This window comes from Somniosus microcephalus, chromosome 2 (genome assembly GCF_052327205.1).
Source record: "Somniosus microcephalus isolate GS21.2 chromosome 2, FLI_Smic_1.0, whole genome shotgun sequence".
NCBI lineage: Eukaryota > Metazoa > Chordata > Chondrichthyes > Squaliformes > Somniosidae > Somniosus > Somniosus microcephalus.
In genome coordinates, this window is record NC_140988.1 from 226,975,239 (window position 1) to 226,988,896 (window position 13,658).

Sequence of the window (13,658 nt, forward strand, 5' to 3'; positions counted from 1 at the left end):
CTAATTATCTTCTGAGACTCCACACTTGTAAAATTGGCCCAGAAATTCGGGTCGGGGGCTTCCCGCGGGTGCAAGCCCCCGATCTGCACTTACCTTGCGCGCCGGCCATTGAGCTGTGCACTCCCGTGGAATTCCGATCCAGGGCCTGCTCCAGCTGCCGACGCGCAGTGCTTGCGTATCCCAGGGGCGCAGTTAGTTCGATGCGTCCCCTGGGATCATGTGGGCCATGGGCAGCCAATCGGAGCAGGGAATGCTCCATTTATAAGTCTGACAGGAAGTGCTGTCAAGACTTACAAATACTACGGCCCCAAAATAGCACTAAATCTTCAAATAATTTTTTTTTTTTAAATCACATTTTTTAAATAAACTATAAATTACATGAAATAACTATTTTAAACTAATTTAAATTATAGAAAAAAATAATTTTATTTTCTAACGGGGCTAAAAATCAACTTACCTTGCTTTAAAGTATTTAAAAATAATAAACCTGTGGAAAAAATGTTTTAATTTTAATTAATTCACCACTTACCTTGTAAAAAGCAGGCCTTACGCCTGCTTTTTATATTTCTAAATTCTGCAGGCTTACATTCCTGGGAAAACCTGTATTTAAAAAAAAAAAAAAAAAAAAAAAAAATTTTTTTAAACGAAGTTCGATGCGCACGCGCAGCCTCCCCCGCGCACGCGTTCGACCTCTGAACCTCTTCGTTCAGAGGAACGGAAGTGCCGGTTTCCCGCGCATGCGCAGTGCATGCAGGAAACCGGCACTTCCATCGGGCCTACGGGCCATTAAATTTTCAGGGCCAGAGCTGGATTAGGAATCATGACCAGAAGTGTGTAGCAGTGTGCTGTAGCCTCTCTGGTGTTCTATTGTCTGGTAATGGTGAAAGCTGTAGCGTTAACATGAAATATTTTGAGGTGATGCTCTCACATTCTACTGCATGTAAAAGCACTTCTATTGCACCAGTGCTACTTTTCATGTCCCACACCAGCTACCCTTGAGTTTCATTTATTGGTCAATTTGGCAGTGGACCAACAACCACTAAGAGTTAGTTAGGTTATGGCCACTCAAATTGAATGCACTTAACTTATGTCTCCCGCAGACAGCAGAAAGAAGCTTTCATCCCATTGGCTCTAAGAGGATTCAAACTGAGGCTTCAGAGGTGAAAGAGCATAACTGACCAATAAAATACCTGGTGCCTCTTCCACTCCCCCCCCCCCCCCCCCCCCCAAACAAAAGTGTAATAATTTGGAAATTATCCAGCCAGTAATTGCGGTCTTTGGTCACTGACTAGAAGGCTGTAATACACGATAGCACATTTAGGAGTGCATAGGTTGACAGTTCTCTGAGGGAGATGGAATTTCCTTTGTTGCTGCTAATTAATGAAGCAGATGGCTGGAAGAAGTGAAGCTGCAGCTGTGAATTGGAATGAACTCACTGGTGTGCTGAGATGTTTCACATTCTTCTACTACCCATTTACTACTGGGGTTAAGGTGCATGCTTTCATCATAGAATTTGCTTGTTTTAGTAAAAAACTTTTTACAACTGAATATGATTAATTTGGCAGTGAATTAAATCCACAATTATTGTGACTTCAAATATGATTCTTTTATGCAAGTGTTTTCATTAGTCTCCCATCATATTGTGAAAAGATTTAATATTCTGGGCCCTTGCACTGTTCAGTGTCTGCTGTATTTTCACCTAGATTACAAGTAGAGAATATAGCTTTTCACAAATATTGTCAAATGTAGCTGATTAGCATAGAAATATCATTCCGATGTCTGAGGGTGATGATTGCACATATGCAAGAGCATTTCAGTTTTTAAAAAATGATGGTAGACTGCGATCAGTGAGATATTAGCACACTCTGCTGGCCACTCACTGATCTGCATGTAGCTTTTGCTAATTGTGAAACACTTATTAAGTGTTTCTCTTCACTGCAGGAGGATGTGTAGTAATAAAGTAGGCTTATTTTTATTAGATCTTTCATATGACACGGGATCCATTGCTACTGTTTCTCATTATATCCTGCCATGTAATGGCTGATTAGAGCAACTGATGTAACACTTACAAAGGGATGCTTCTGCTCAAGCTGTGTAATTTCTTGCAGAAGAAAACTATTTATTAAAACTATCACTAACTTTGGGACTTTTCAGACGACGGTACATAACGCAGGATTGGAGCGTCTACCTGTAGAAATCTACATATGAACCATGATTTTTTTTGGCATCTCGGATGGACATAAATTGCAGGGACTTTAGGTTTGTAAGTGAGGATATAAAGTGCATTTCCACTGATAAGGTCAATAACTGACCACCCGTGATTTTTATTTTAATCGTAGTTGTGCTAGACTAGTACTCCAGTGGGTTGGACTAATAATCCAAAGAATTCAAGTTTAAATCCCACCATGGCAGTTTGCGAATTCAGTTATTTAAAAAAAAACTCTGTCAATAAAAAGCTGGCTTCTGTAAAAGTGACCTTGAAGCTGCTGGATTATCATAAAAACCAAACTGGTTCAATTATGTCCTTTAGGGAAAGAAGCCTGAAGTCTTCACCCAGTCACTCAGTTGTATCAAAAAACACTGTGGTTCAAGAAGAAGGCCCACCAGAACCACCTCAAGGCAACTCTGGATTGGCAATAAATGCCAGCCTTGCCAGTGACGTCTACATCCTGAGAATTAATATACTATATTTAAAAACATTTTTGAAAGTAAAATCTTGTATTTATATAACACTTTATCAGATCCATGGGTCATCACAAAACACTTAAGGGTAGAATTTCCGTGGAGTTCTGTCGGCGTAACTTTGGTGGAAGATCGGCAGAAGCCCTGGAGAAACGGCATAAACAGCTATTTACGCCATTTCTATAGGGTTTCTCCCGATCTCCCAACAAAGTTACGGCAGGAGATCGGGAGAATCACTGTGGAAACTCCAGGCATTCACATCTAATGAATTACCTTTGAAGCGTAGTCATTGTTGTAAGCTGGGTAAATACAGCAGCCAATATGCAAGATCTTTCAAATACGTTGAATAATTGTGTTTTTTTTAGTGGTGTTGCTTGAGGTAGTAATATTGCCCTCATGCAATACCACCATGAGTACTGCTGTTCTTCGAATAGTGCCATGGCATCTTTTATGTTCACCTGAACAGGTAGACGGGGGCCTAGGTTTAACGTCTTATCCAAGATGGCACCTCTGATAATGCAGTACTCCCTCAGTACTGCAATAAACTGTCAGTCTGAATTACAAACTCAAGTACTGAAGTGGGTTGAGCTTCTGACTCGATAGCAGAGGATAGTACCAACTGAACCAAGCTGACACTTAAAATTTACAAGTAACTGGTATTACAAGGAATATATAATAAGTTAGACGAGCTCATTAGACACCTGATTCTAAAATGGAGGCCCCAAGATTATCAAAGAGATCATGTGGGAGTTCAAATCCCACCCCGGTGGCTGGGGAATTTAAATTCAATTAAATAAATCTGGAATAAAAAGTAATGGTAACCATGAAACTATCGGATTGTCGTAAAAATCCCTCTGGTTCACTAATGTCCTTTAGGGTAGGAAATCTGGCCTGGCCTATATGTGACTCCAGACCCACAGCAATGTGGTTGACTCTTAACTGGCCTCTGAGATTTTTGGACTCGGGAAGTCAAGGGATATGGAGATTGGGCGGGAAAGTAGAGTTGAGGTCGATGATCAGCCATGGAATGGTGGAGCAGGCTCGAGGGGCCGTATGGCCTACTCCTGCTCTTACTTCTTATGTTCTTATGACCTCAGCACCTGCTATGGACACGGCAATAGCACGCCTGGCCCAGTCGACCCTGCAAAGAACTCCTCACCAACATCTGGGGACTTGTGCCAAAATTGGGAGAGCTGGAAGGGCCGAGTGGATGATCCATATCGGCCGACTCCTGAGGATCCCACCATCACAGAAGCCAGTCTTCAGCCAATTTGATTCACTCCACGTGATATCAAGAAATGGCTGAGCGCACTGGATACAGCAAAGGCTATGGGCCCCGACAACATCCCGGCTGTCGTGCTGAAGATTTGTGCTCCAGAACTAGCCGTGCCTCTAGCCAAGCTGTTCCAGTACAACTACAACACTGGCATCTATCCGACAATGTGGAAAACTGCCCAGGTATGTCCTGTCCACAAAAAGCAGGACAAATCCAATCCGGCTAATTACCGCCCCATCAGTCTACTCTCAATCATCAGCAAAGTGATGGAAGGTGTCATCGACAGTGCTATCAAGCGGCACTTACTCACCAATAACCTGCTCACTGATGCCCAGTTTGGGTTCCGCCAAGACCACTCGGTTCCCGACCTCATTACAGCCTTGGTCCAAACATGGACAAAGGAGCTGAATTCCAGAGGTGAGGTGAGAGTGACTGCCCATGAAATCAAGGCAGCATTTGACTGAGTGTGGCATCAAGGAGCCCTAGTAAAATTGAAGTCAATGGGAATCGGGGAAAACTATCAACTGGCTGGAGTCATACCTAGCACAAAGGAAGATGGTTGTGATTATAGGAGGTAAATCGTCTCAGCCCCAGGACATCGCTGCAGGAGTTCCTCAGGGCAGTGCCCTAGGCCCAACCATCTTCAGCTGCTTAATCAATGACCTTCCCTCCATCATAAGGTCAGAAGTGGGGATGTTCGCTGATGATTGTACAGTGTTCATTTCCATTCGAAACACCTCAGATAATGAAGCAGTCCATGCCCACATGCAGCAAGACCTGGACGACATTCAGGCTTGGGCTGATAAGTGGCAAGTAACATTCACGCCACAGAAATGCCAGGCAATGACTATCTCCAACAAGTGAGAGTCTAACCACTGCCCCTTGACATTCATTGGTATTACCATCACCGAAACCCCCACCATCAACATCCTGGGGGTCACCATTGACCAGAAACTTAACTGGAACAGCCACATAAATACAGTGGCAACAAGAGCAGGTCAGAGGCTAGGTATTCTGCGGCGAGTGTCTCACCTCATGACTTCCCAAAGCCTTTCCACCATCTACAAGGCACAAGTAAGGAGTGTGATGGAATACTCTCCACTTGCCTGGATGAGTGCAGCTCCAATAACACTCAAGAAGCTGGACACCATCCAGGACAAAGCAGCTCGCTTGATTGTCACCCCATCCACCGCTTTAAACATTTACTCCCTCCAATACCAGCGCACCGTGGCTGCAGTGTGTACCATCTATAAGATGCACTGCAGCAACTCGCCAAGGCTTCTTTGGCAGCACCTCCCAAGCCTGCGACCTCTTCCACCTAGAAGGACAAGGGCAGCAGACGCATGGGAACACCATCACCTCCAAGTTCCCCTCTAAGTCACACACCATCCTGACTTGGAAATCTATCGCCGTTCCTCCATCATCGCTAGATCAAAATCCTGGGACTCCCTCCCTAACAGCACTGTGGTAGTACCTTCACCACTTGGACTGCAGCGGTTCAAGGAGGTGGCTCACCACCACGTTCTCGAGGGCAACTAGCGATGGGCAATAAATGCTGGCCTTGCCAGTGATGCCCACATCCCATAAACGAATAAAGAAAAATGTCAGAACCTTTTTAAGAAGCAACTATGAAAGTTTACAAAAAAGGCACATTGTTCCAGTAGGATCTGGATATCAATTAAGTGAAGCTGTAGTGATTTTTAACGTGCATCTGTGCAAAATTGGCATGCATCCTCAACAAGGGACAAAGAATGTGCCAGGTACTTTCACACTTGTGTGCATAATGGTTCAAAAAATAGATTTTATGTCCATTCTGTAATTGCCCCCTTCCACTGAGGCCAGCTTGTTGATAAATATACTATATTTATACACATTGTGAAATGAGTCTGTTTGATGGACTTTTATTCACCTGAAATTTAAAAATAGAATTTCTTTTCCCATTCATATTTCACATTGGATTATGTTGACCAATCAATTTGATTGATCAGTTTGTATATACTGGTTATTTAATGCTTAGGGCACGATCTTGCCAGCCCTGGGGAGGCGGGACTGCCGGGAAAATGACAGAACCTGGGGGCGGGTGCTCAACCCGCCCCCAACCCGCCTCCGCGTCATTTTGCCAGGAGGCGGGTAACTGAGCCGCGCCGTGTACCGTCTCCTTGGATGTGGGAAGGGAATTAGTGCCACTTACCTGCCTGTTAACAGGCAGATTAGAGGATTATCCCTATTTTACCCACACAAGTGCAGGCTTCCCGAAGGCTCAGAACCCCACCAGGGTCACCGAGGTGAGCAGTGGGTCTGTGGGGGTCGGAGGGGTGCAAAAGTGCGCTGTGAAGGTAAGTGATGGGTGCAAGTGTGGAGAGGTGAGTATGTGAGGTAAGTGGAAAGTGTTAGTAAAAGTTTACTTACCTTTGTTTCTTCCTGCAGGCTTCAAGAGTTGGGGATGCGGAGAGTCTCGCATCTCACCGGCAGAGATGACATCGCCGTTGCATTCTCCAATGCAGCAACCATCTCATTTCTGCTAAAGAAAGAGGTTTGATGAGTCTTGAATTCAAGAACTCATCAAACTACAGAGAATGTTACTGTTTGACAGCTTCATGGAGCTGTCAAACGATGACAATGACAGATGAAACGTCATACGTTGACATTCTCTGTAACCGGCTTTCCATTAATTGACCTGCTAAGCCCGCTGGGCGGGATTAACAAGGTCAATCGAGGGAAAATTGCGTGGGTTGGCCAGAAGTTGATGGAGGCGGGACTGAAACTCGACAAGTGGGAGTCCCGCCTCCAAAAGCTCCCCATTGGCAAAACCCAGCCCTTAAAGATCAGATGATCAGGTTTTCCAATTTTCTTGTTTAAAAATGGATTCCTACACACATTCCCAATTGCACTTTTCGTGATTGCGATGGAATTTTGATTGGTTTTGCACATAACTTATTAATGAAGGCTCAGTATTCATATTTCATTGTTGCCTGATATGGTTCTGTCTTAAAGGAGCAGTATACCTTTTAATTTCCAAATGTATATTTGTGTATGAGGGTACATAATGCCCTACATTGAACGTGGTGAGGATGGTTTTTGTTCTTGTTTTATTGCACCAAGTGCTGGAGTACGTAGGTTACATCTGCTCACCTATTCATTTTCAAAATGGCAGGCTGTGAGGTATTACGCTGTTGGATTTTGAAAGTTAAAAAAAAGTTTTTGTCACTTGGCATTTCAATAAAATGTTTACATTGTAGGTAAATTTTTCAATGCAAATAGAGAAGCGTTTTTAGAAACAATCATGTTGGCATTGCAGTGGGTGTGAGTTATGGTTACTTCCCTCGAAGGAAGGGTTCGCTCTTACACCAGTGTTTAAAGTGACAGCAGTCTGGGACCTCTCTTCCTTTGAGGTGATGTGGGTGGTGGCATTCCCACATCAGTAGGGTTTATGGACAAATTCAACTATCGTAACATTTTATCTGGTCCAATTAATCCTCCCTCGCAGTTCTCCAGAATGGGAAGCAGGTTGTAAGGAGCCTACATTGGTACAGATGTCGAGAAAATACCATCTTATCCGCGTTTCAAGCAGCTGCACCCAGTCTGTATTCCGAGCGGGGGGGTGGGGGGGAATGTACCACCCTCTTCCGGGACAAGAAGGACACCCATATGGCCCCGTACACTGGTCTCAGCTCCTCCTTGGTTGGACAATTTTGCTAATTTCCTTTAAGATCCTGTTGCAGTTCTTGGTGAATAAATGTGGTGTAGGATTGAGAAGTACAAATCAGGTTCAGTTTCTGATCTGTAACTAGTTAGGATTTCTGTATATGTGTATGGATCTCAATTGAAAACCTGATGGGGTTCGGCTCTGATAGTTCCCATGGTTAAATAGTTCACTGCTACTGATTTAAGTGTAGAAAATACAACTATCCCAAGCCCGAATTTTTTGAGAGGGGTTTACTTATTTTCTATCTCTACAGTTCCTTTCATCTGAGTGTCCCTGTCCATGGTTAAGAAGGCACCTTGATTATAGAGTTTGTCAAACCCAGTATACAACGAGCTGCTAAATGGGGGCAAGGATCCTAGCCGGGTTACTGGTTCTGATCGCTCTTTGAGATCAAAATATCAAACTACTGAGCTTCACGGGAGTGAAGACACATCTTGCCACCACAGCAAACAGTGTCAATGACCCTTGGATTATAGCTGCAGTTCACTCAACAAGTCTTTTTGCATGGAATCTCGCACTTCCAAAATTGGTTCTTGCCAATGTGGAACTAATGCAAACTTGCCCACTGTGTGTAGAGAAAGTACCTTTCAATTAGTCTCTGTGCTCAGTGTCCAGGTGCAAATGTGAAGTATTTGCCAGACTGCAGAATTTGTGGCTGCTGTTCTAATGTCATCGTGAACTTAAGATCTTTGATCTTGTTCTTTCCACTGTGAAGCCAACTCTCAACATTCTTTGGATCTGTACTCTGTGCATTACCGGTTCTAGGATGTGTAATACCACTTGCTCTAATTATAGATATTCAAATGGCTGCCTCATTCCTTATTTTATGTGTATGTTAAATTGACTCAGGAGCAATAATTCTCCTGGATTGTTGAGAATTTAGATAAATGGGGCAGTTGCTCATTTAAAGGTTACAAAGCTAGCTCATTCTGTAAAAACGGGAAGGCTATTAAATCTACAGTCCTTCATATATTCCTAATTTTAAATAGTTTGAAAGGTACAGTTTCCTTCAAACCTATTTCATAAATGATCATAAGTGGCTTCCCCTTCCACATATTGTACAGTTCTTGTATTGCACGGTCTTTTGCTAAACATTTTATTTGTTGTTTTCTTAATGCTGTGATTCAGTTTTAAGTCGTGTATGTTGGTAAATTTAAAACTGTGACTGCAGCTTCAGAAGTCAGTGGGCAGTCAGCCAGTGCAATCAATTGACCTGGTCTCCTCTGGATTATTTTGTACAGTTTGTTGGATTTTCTTTTTTTGTTCTATAGCCTTAGGGGGATTGAATGCAATCACAATGTACTAGCTTCTAAAATGAAATATCTAGCTGCTGCATTGGTATTAGATTCCCTCCCCGAGGGTCTGGCTGAAGTTTGTGAAAAATCGATGGTACCTTCAGACATTTAAATGAAACATAAACTTGGATCTAGTGGGATTCTGCAGCGTTCATAAAATGTTTCAAGAGTGATGGATCTTGGTGTTGTCTCCACTGCAGGAGCTTCGATTCATCAAATGGGCTTTGGGATACCTGATTCTTTTTTGAGTCTGTAATTTTAATGTCCCTTAGTTTTCTGTTCTCTCCACCCATCCCCCCCCCCCCCTATCTCATATGAGTTCTGTCAGTTCTCCACATATGTGTTGTAACTGTTTCCCTTTATATAGCAATACTAGCTGAAGTGCCCGGCGGTGCCGAGGCTTTTTCGAGGGCATGTTGTTGTTGGAAGAGAGAGAGAGAGAGAGCGACTGGGAGAGGGAGGGGGGGAAGGGGAGGGGGGGAAGGGGGGGGAGAGGAAGGGGAGGGGGGGAAGGGGGGGGAGAGGAAGGAGGGGAGGGAGGAGGGGGGAGGAGGGGGGGGAGAGGAGGGGGGGAGAGGAAGAGGAGGGGAGGGAGGAGGGGGAGGAGGAGGGGGGGAGGAGGAGGGGGGAGAGGAAGGGAATGGAGGGGGGGAAGGGGAGGGAGGGAAGAGGGAGGGGGAGGGAGGGGAGGGGGAGGGAAGGGAAGAGGGAGGGGGAGGGAAGAGGGAGGGGGAAGGGAAGGAGGGGGAGGGAAGGGAAGAGGGAGGGGGGGGAAGGGAAGGGGGGGAATAGGGAAGGGGAGGGAGGGGAAGGGGGAGGGGGGAAGGGGGAGGGAGGGAGGGGGGAAGGGAAGGGGGGAGGGGGGAAGGGGGAGGGGGGAAGGGGAAGGGGGAGGGGGGAAGGGGGAAGGGAAGGGAGGGGGGAAGGGGGAAGGGAAGGGAGAGGGAGGGGGAAGGGAAGGGGGGAGGGGGAGAGGGGAAGGGAGGGGCGGGGAAGAGGGGGAAGGGAAGGGGAGAGGGGGAAGGAGGGGGAGAGGAGGAGGGGGAGGAGGAGGAGGGGGGAGGGAGAGGGGGGAGGTGGCGGGGGGAGGGAGGGGGAGGTGGCCGGGGGAGGAGGAGGGGGAGGGGGGAGGTGGCCGGGGGAGGAGGAGGGGGGAGGGGGGAGGTGGCCGGGGGAGGAGGAGGGGGAGGGGGGAGGTGGCCGGGGGAGGAGGAGGGGGAGGGGGGAGGTGGCCGGGGGAGGAGGAGGGGGAGGGGGGAGGTGGCGGGGGGGAGGGAGGAGGAGGGGGGAGGTGGCGGGGGGAGGAGGAGGGGGGAGGTGGCGGGGGGAGGAGGAGGGGGGAGGTGGCGGGGGGGAGGAGGAGGAGGGGGGAGGGAGGGGGGAGGTGGCGGGGGAGGAGGAGGGGGAGGGAGGGGGGAGGTGGCGGGGGGAGGAGGGGGGAGGGGAGGGAGGGGGCGGGGAAGGAAGGGGGGAGGGGGGGAAGAGGGGAGGGAGGGGAGGGAAGGGAGGGGGGGAAGAAGGGAGGGGGGGAAGAAGGGAGGGGGGGGAAGAAGGGAGGGGAAGGGAGGAAGGAGGGGAAGGGAGGGGGGGAAGAAGGAAGGAGGGGGGGGAAGAGGGGAGGGGGAAGGGAGGGGGGGAGGGGGGGGAAGGGAAAAGGGGGGAGGGGGGGAAGGGGGGGCGCGCGGGGGCCCCCCCCCCCGAGGTGAAGACCGGCGATTGCGGCTGTGCGAGACGGCCGGCGGGGCCGGTTGCCAGGGTAACCGTCGACGCTCAGCAAGCCCCGCCCCCCGGCCGAGCCAGAGAGAGACGCCGCGTCTCAGCTCCTGCTGCGCGCGCACCCTAGCGGCGCTGGGCTGAGGCTCGGCCCTCCAGTCTTCGAGTGGGGCCGGGAGGTGCCTAGCTCGGGCGTGGGTGCGGAGGAGACGCCGAGGCTTCTAGGCCTACCTGGAAAAACGGGGAAAGGTAGGAAAATTAATGAGATTAGATAAGTTAATTACTTTCTACATTTTTTAAAAAAACAATATGTGTTTTAAACGCAACGTTTTTTTTTAAGACGCAGAAAGCGGGAAAAAGAAAGGAAAAGTTTGGAATCAAGATGGCGGCGACTCACCTCGGTTCAGAATGATAAGGCCCGGCACACACGCACCGATTGGCCCGGCGGCACACGCCAGCAACCCGGCGTATGATTGGTCGAGCTCGAGGTCACTCCGTCGCTAATGAGCGGATAATGAGATGCTAATGAGCGGAACGTTGAAGGTTTTTGGGATACCGCGGGCGGGATTTTAGCCCGGCCGAAACGTAAATACGCTTAAAACCGTCTCGGAAGCGTAAGCTTTCTTTGGAGGTAACGCGCGCGTAGGTACGCCCTGTAACTTTCGAGCGCATAGCCCGACAGACGCACAGGCGATGACAGACAGAATGACAGACAGACAGACAGACAGATGTACCGATTTATATATATAGATAGCAGCTACTCTCCTCCTGACACAGGGCCCTATCTGTGCGCCAAGCAAGGCCACTTAGGAAAAAAAAATTCTGCACAGATCAAATGTGCTGGCTTCCAGACCCCATACCAAGCAATCCCACATCCCAGCCACCAGAGAGTCACCCAATATCCCTCCAGTTGTTTCTAGATTCCTCCTTCCTCAAGTATTCTTTAACCCCCCCAGTACGCGCAGATCCTACACCACAGCCTCTTCTATTGAATGGTCCCAGGGCCCATTGCCTCACAAGTGTTATTAAGCCATAGTCACCAGATCTCATTCACCTTCCACATTCACGTGTATTCCTAGGCCGAGCAGTGTCCCACCGTCCGCTGCCTCCCACGCGTCAACCCCTGGCCCCTTCTCTCACCCACCTGTGTACCAGCAACTCCTCGACAGCCTTTGCCTGCCTGATCCTAGTACCCATCCCAACATGTGCATGTTGGCTACCCTTATTGTATACCCGAGGCTTTAATGAAGATTAGGAATAGAAATTGATTGCACTGATAAATGAAAGCGTGAAAGCCATTGGGAGAGATTGGGGAAACTTGCAGTAGAGAGATGAGACACCGTGACAAGAAATTTCCATAGAGTGAGGAAAAAAAGCCAAAGACGTTGAGAAAAGAATGTGAAGAGAGAGAGAGAGAGAAAGAAATTGAACGACAAAGAAAGCAACAGAGAAAGTACGAGTAGGAAGGCATGAGAATCACTGTTGCAGCAAGAAGGAGACAATATTGTTTATTTTTCTCCAGGAGCATCATCACAGGAGAGATCAGTTACTTGATTTTTAAATTATGGATCCAAGCAAACTTTCATTTTTTAATTCTTTCTGGGTAAGTTTTAGCCGCTTGCAGAAATTGGCTGAGCCCCTAATTCTGAACAGTATTTTAATCACTGCATTTCTGCTCATTCTACTGTGGTGTCACTGGACACCTTGCCATTATTGTGAATTGGACAACTTGCTTTGCATAAACGTTTGTAAGATTGTGATTGATGAGGCAAATCAACTGATACTAGTTTTATTTAGCTCTCCAAATGTAAGCACTCAGTCTGTGAATAGGGCTAGCATTGTTTCAATTATAAAGTGCTTTAAGATTTAAGGAATGGGAAATGACACAGAAATACACAAAATACCTGTCCTAACAAAGGGGTTTTGTGTATTTTTTTGCTACACAAGAAACGAGAGAAACTTTTAAAAAATGTAATTGTTACAAAGCTGACATGCTGAACAAAATCTTTCCAGCTGCTCTAGTCTATGGTATGTGAATACCTTTTTCTAAAGATTTTGTTCTCCTTGCCTCCTTTATTGATGTACACTGTTTTCTAGCTCAGAACTCAGGTAGGTAACTGGTTTCCCCCCAGCCCTCTGTTACTGGGATGTTATATGTATCCTCTAGGAGGTGTCTGAGAACAGGCTCTTTCTCTCTCTCTTCCTGATCTCACCTTGTGTAACTCTAACACACTCTGGTTTGTCTGTCTCTGACATGCTGCAAAAATAAAGAAGCCCACCACAATTTGGAGTCATAGCCTGGCAGCCAATTTTGAGCATGGAATGTCAGAATAGGTTTTATGGTTGTGTTCTAAAGTTTAGAAGCAGGCTGTACTATCTGGAGAGTGCTAGCCATGTTGCTGTTGATCATTTGGGATCGTCTCTGCACATTGGTGGGTGAGATATTTTGATTAGCGCAGTTGATATTCTAAATGTCCTTAGATCTGTATATTCCCTTTTACAGTATATGAATTGGTTTTACAGTGTTACGGTTTGACACAGTACTACATTTGTTGCCATCAGCATTGCTGAGTATTCATTACTCAATCTGTTCTCAATTTTTTCCTTTCTTCAGGATGTTGGCTCCTTGCTGAATTATGGTTCCAGACATCATCTGTCCCTCCCCTTCCATCCCTCCTTCCAAGTGGTCATCATTGTGTGAGCCAAGACAGTGTCAGCAGGCTTTTTGACTGCAGAGCGCATGACAGCTGAGTTCACCTGATGTTCACACACATGGACTTTCAGCAGGGGTCATCAGATCGCAATCAGCAGCAGAAACCACTGGCTGGATTTTCTCATTGGGGGCGGGACTGCTGGTTTTCGGGTTTCAATCCCGCCCCCAATGACGCCCAGCCAACCCACGCTATTTTCCCTTGATTGACCTTGTTAAGCCCGCCCTGTGGGCTTAGCCGGCCAATTAAGGGAAAGCCGGTGATGGAGGACGTCA

At 47.1% G+C, this 13,658-nt stretch overlaps 1 protein-coding gene across 2 annotated transcripts in view; it reads left to right on the forward strand.

Moving 5' to 3' along the window:
* Positions 1 to 13,658, forward strand: part of atp10d (ATPase phospholipid transporting 10D) — a 269,873-nt gene that overhangs the window by 93,006 nt on the left and 163,209 nt on the right. The window lies entirely within an intron of this gene.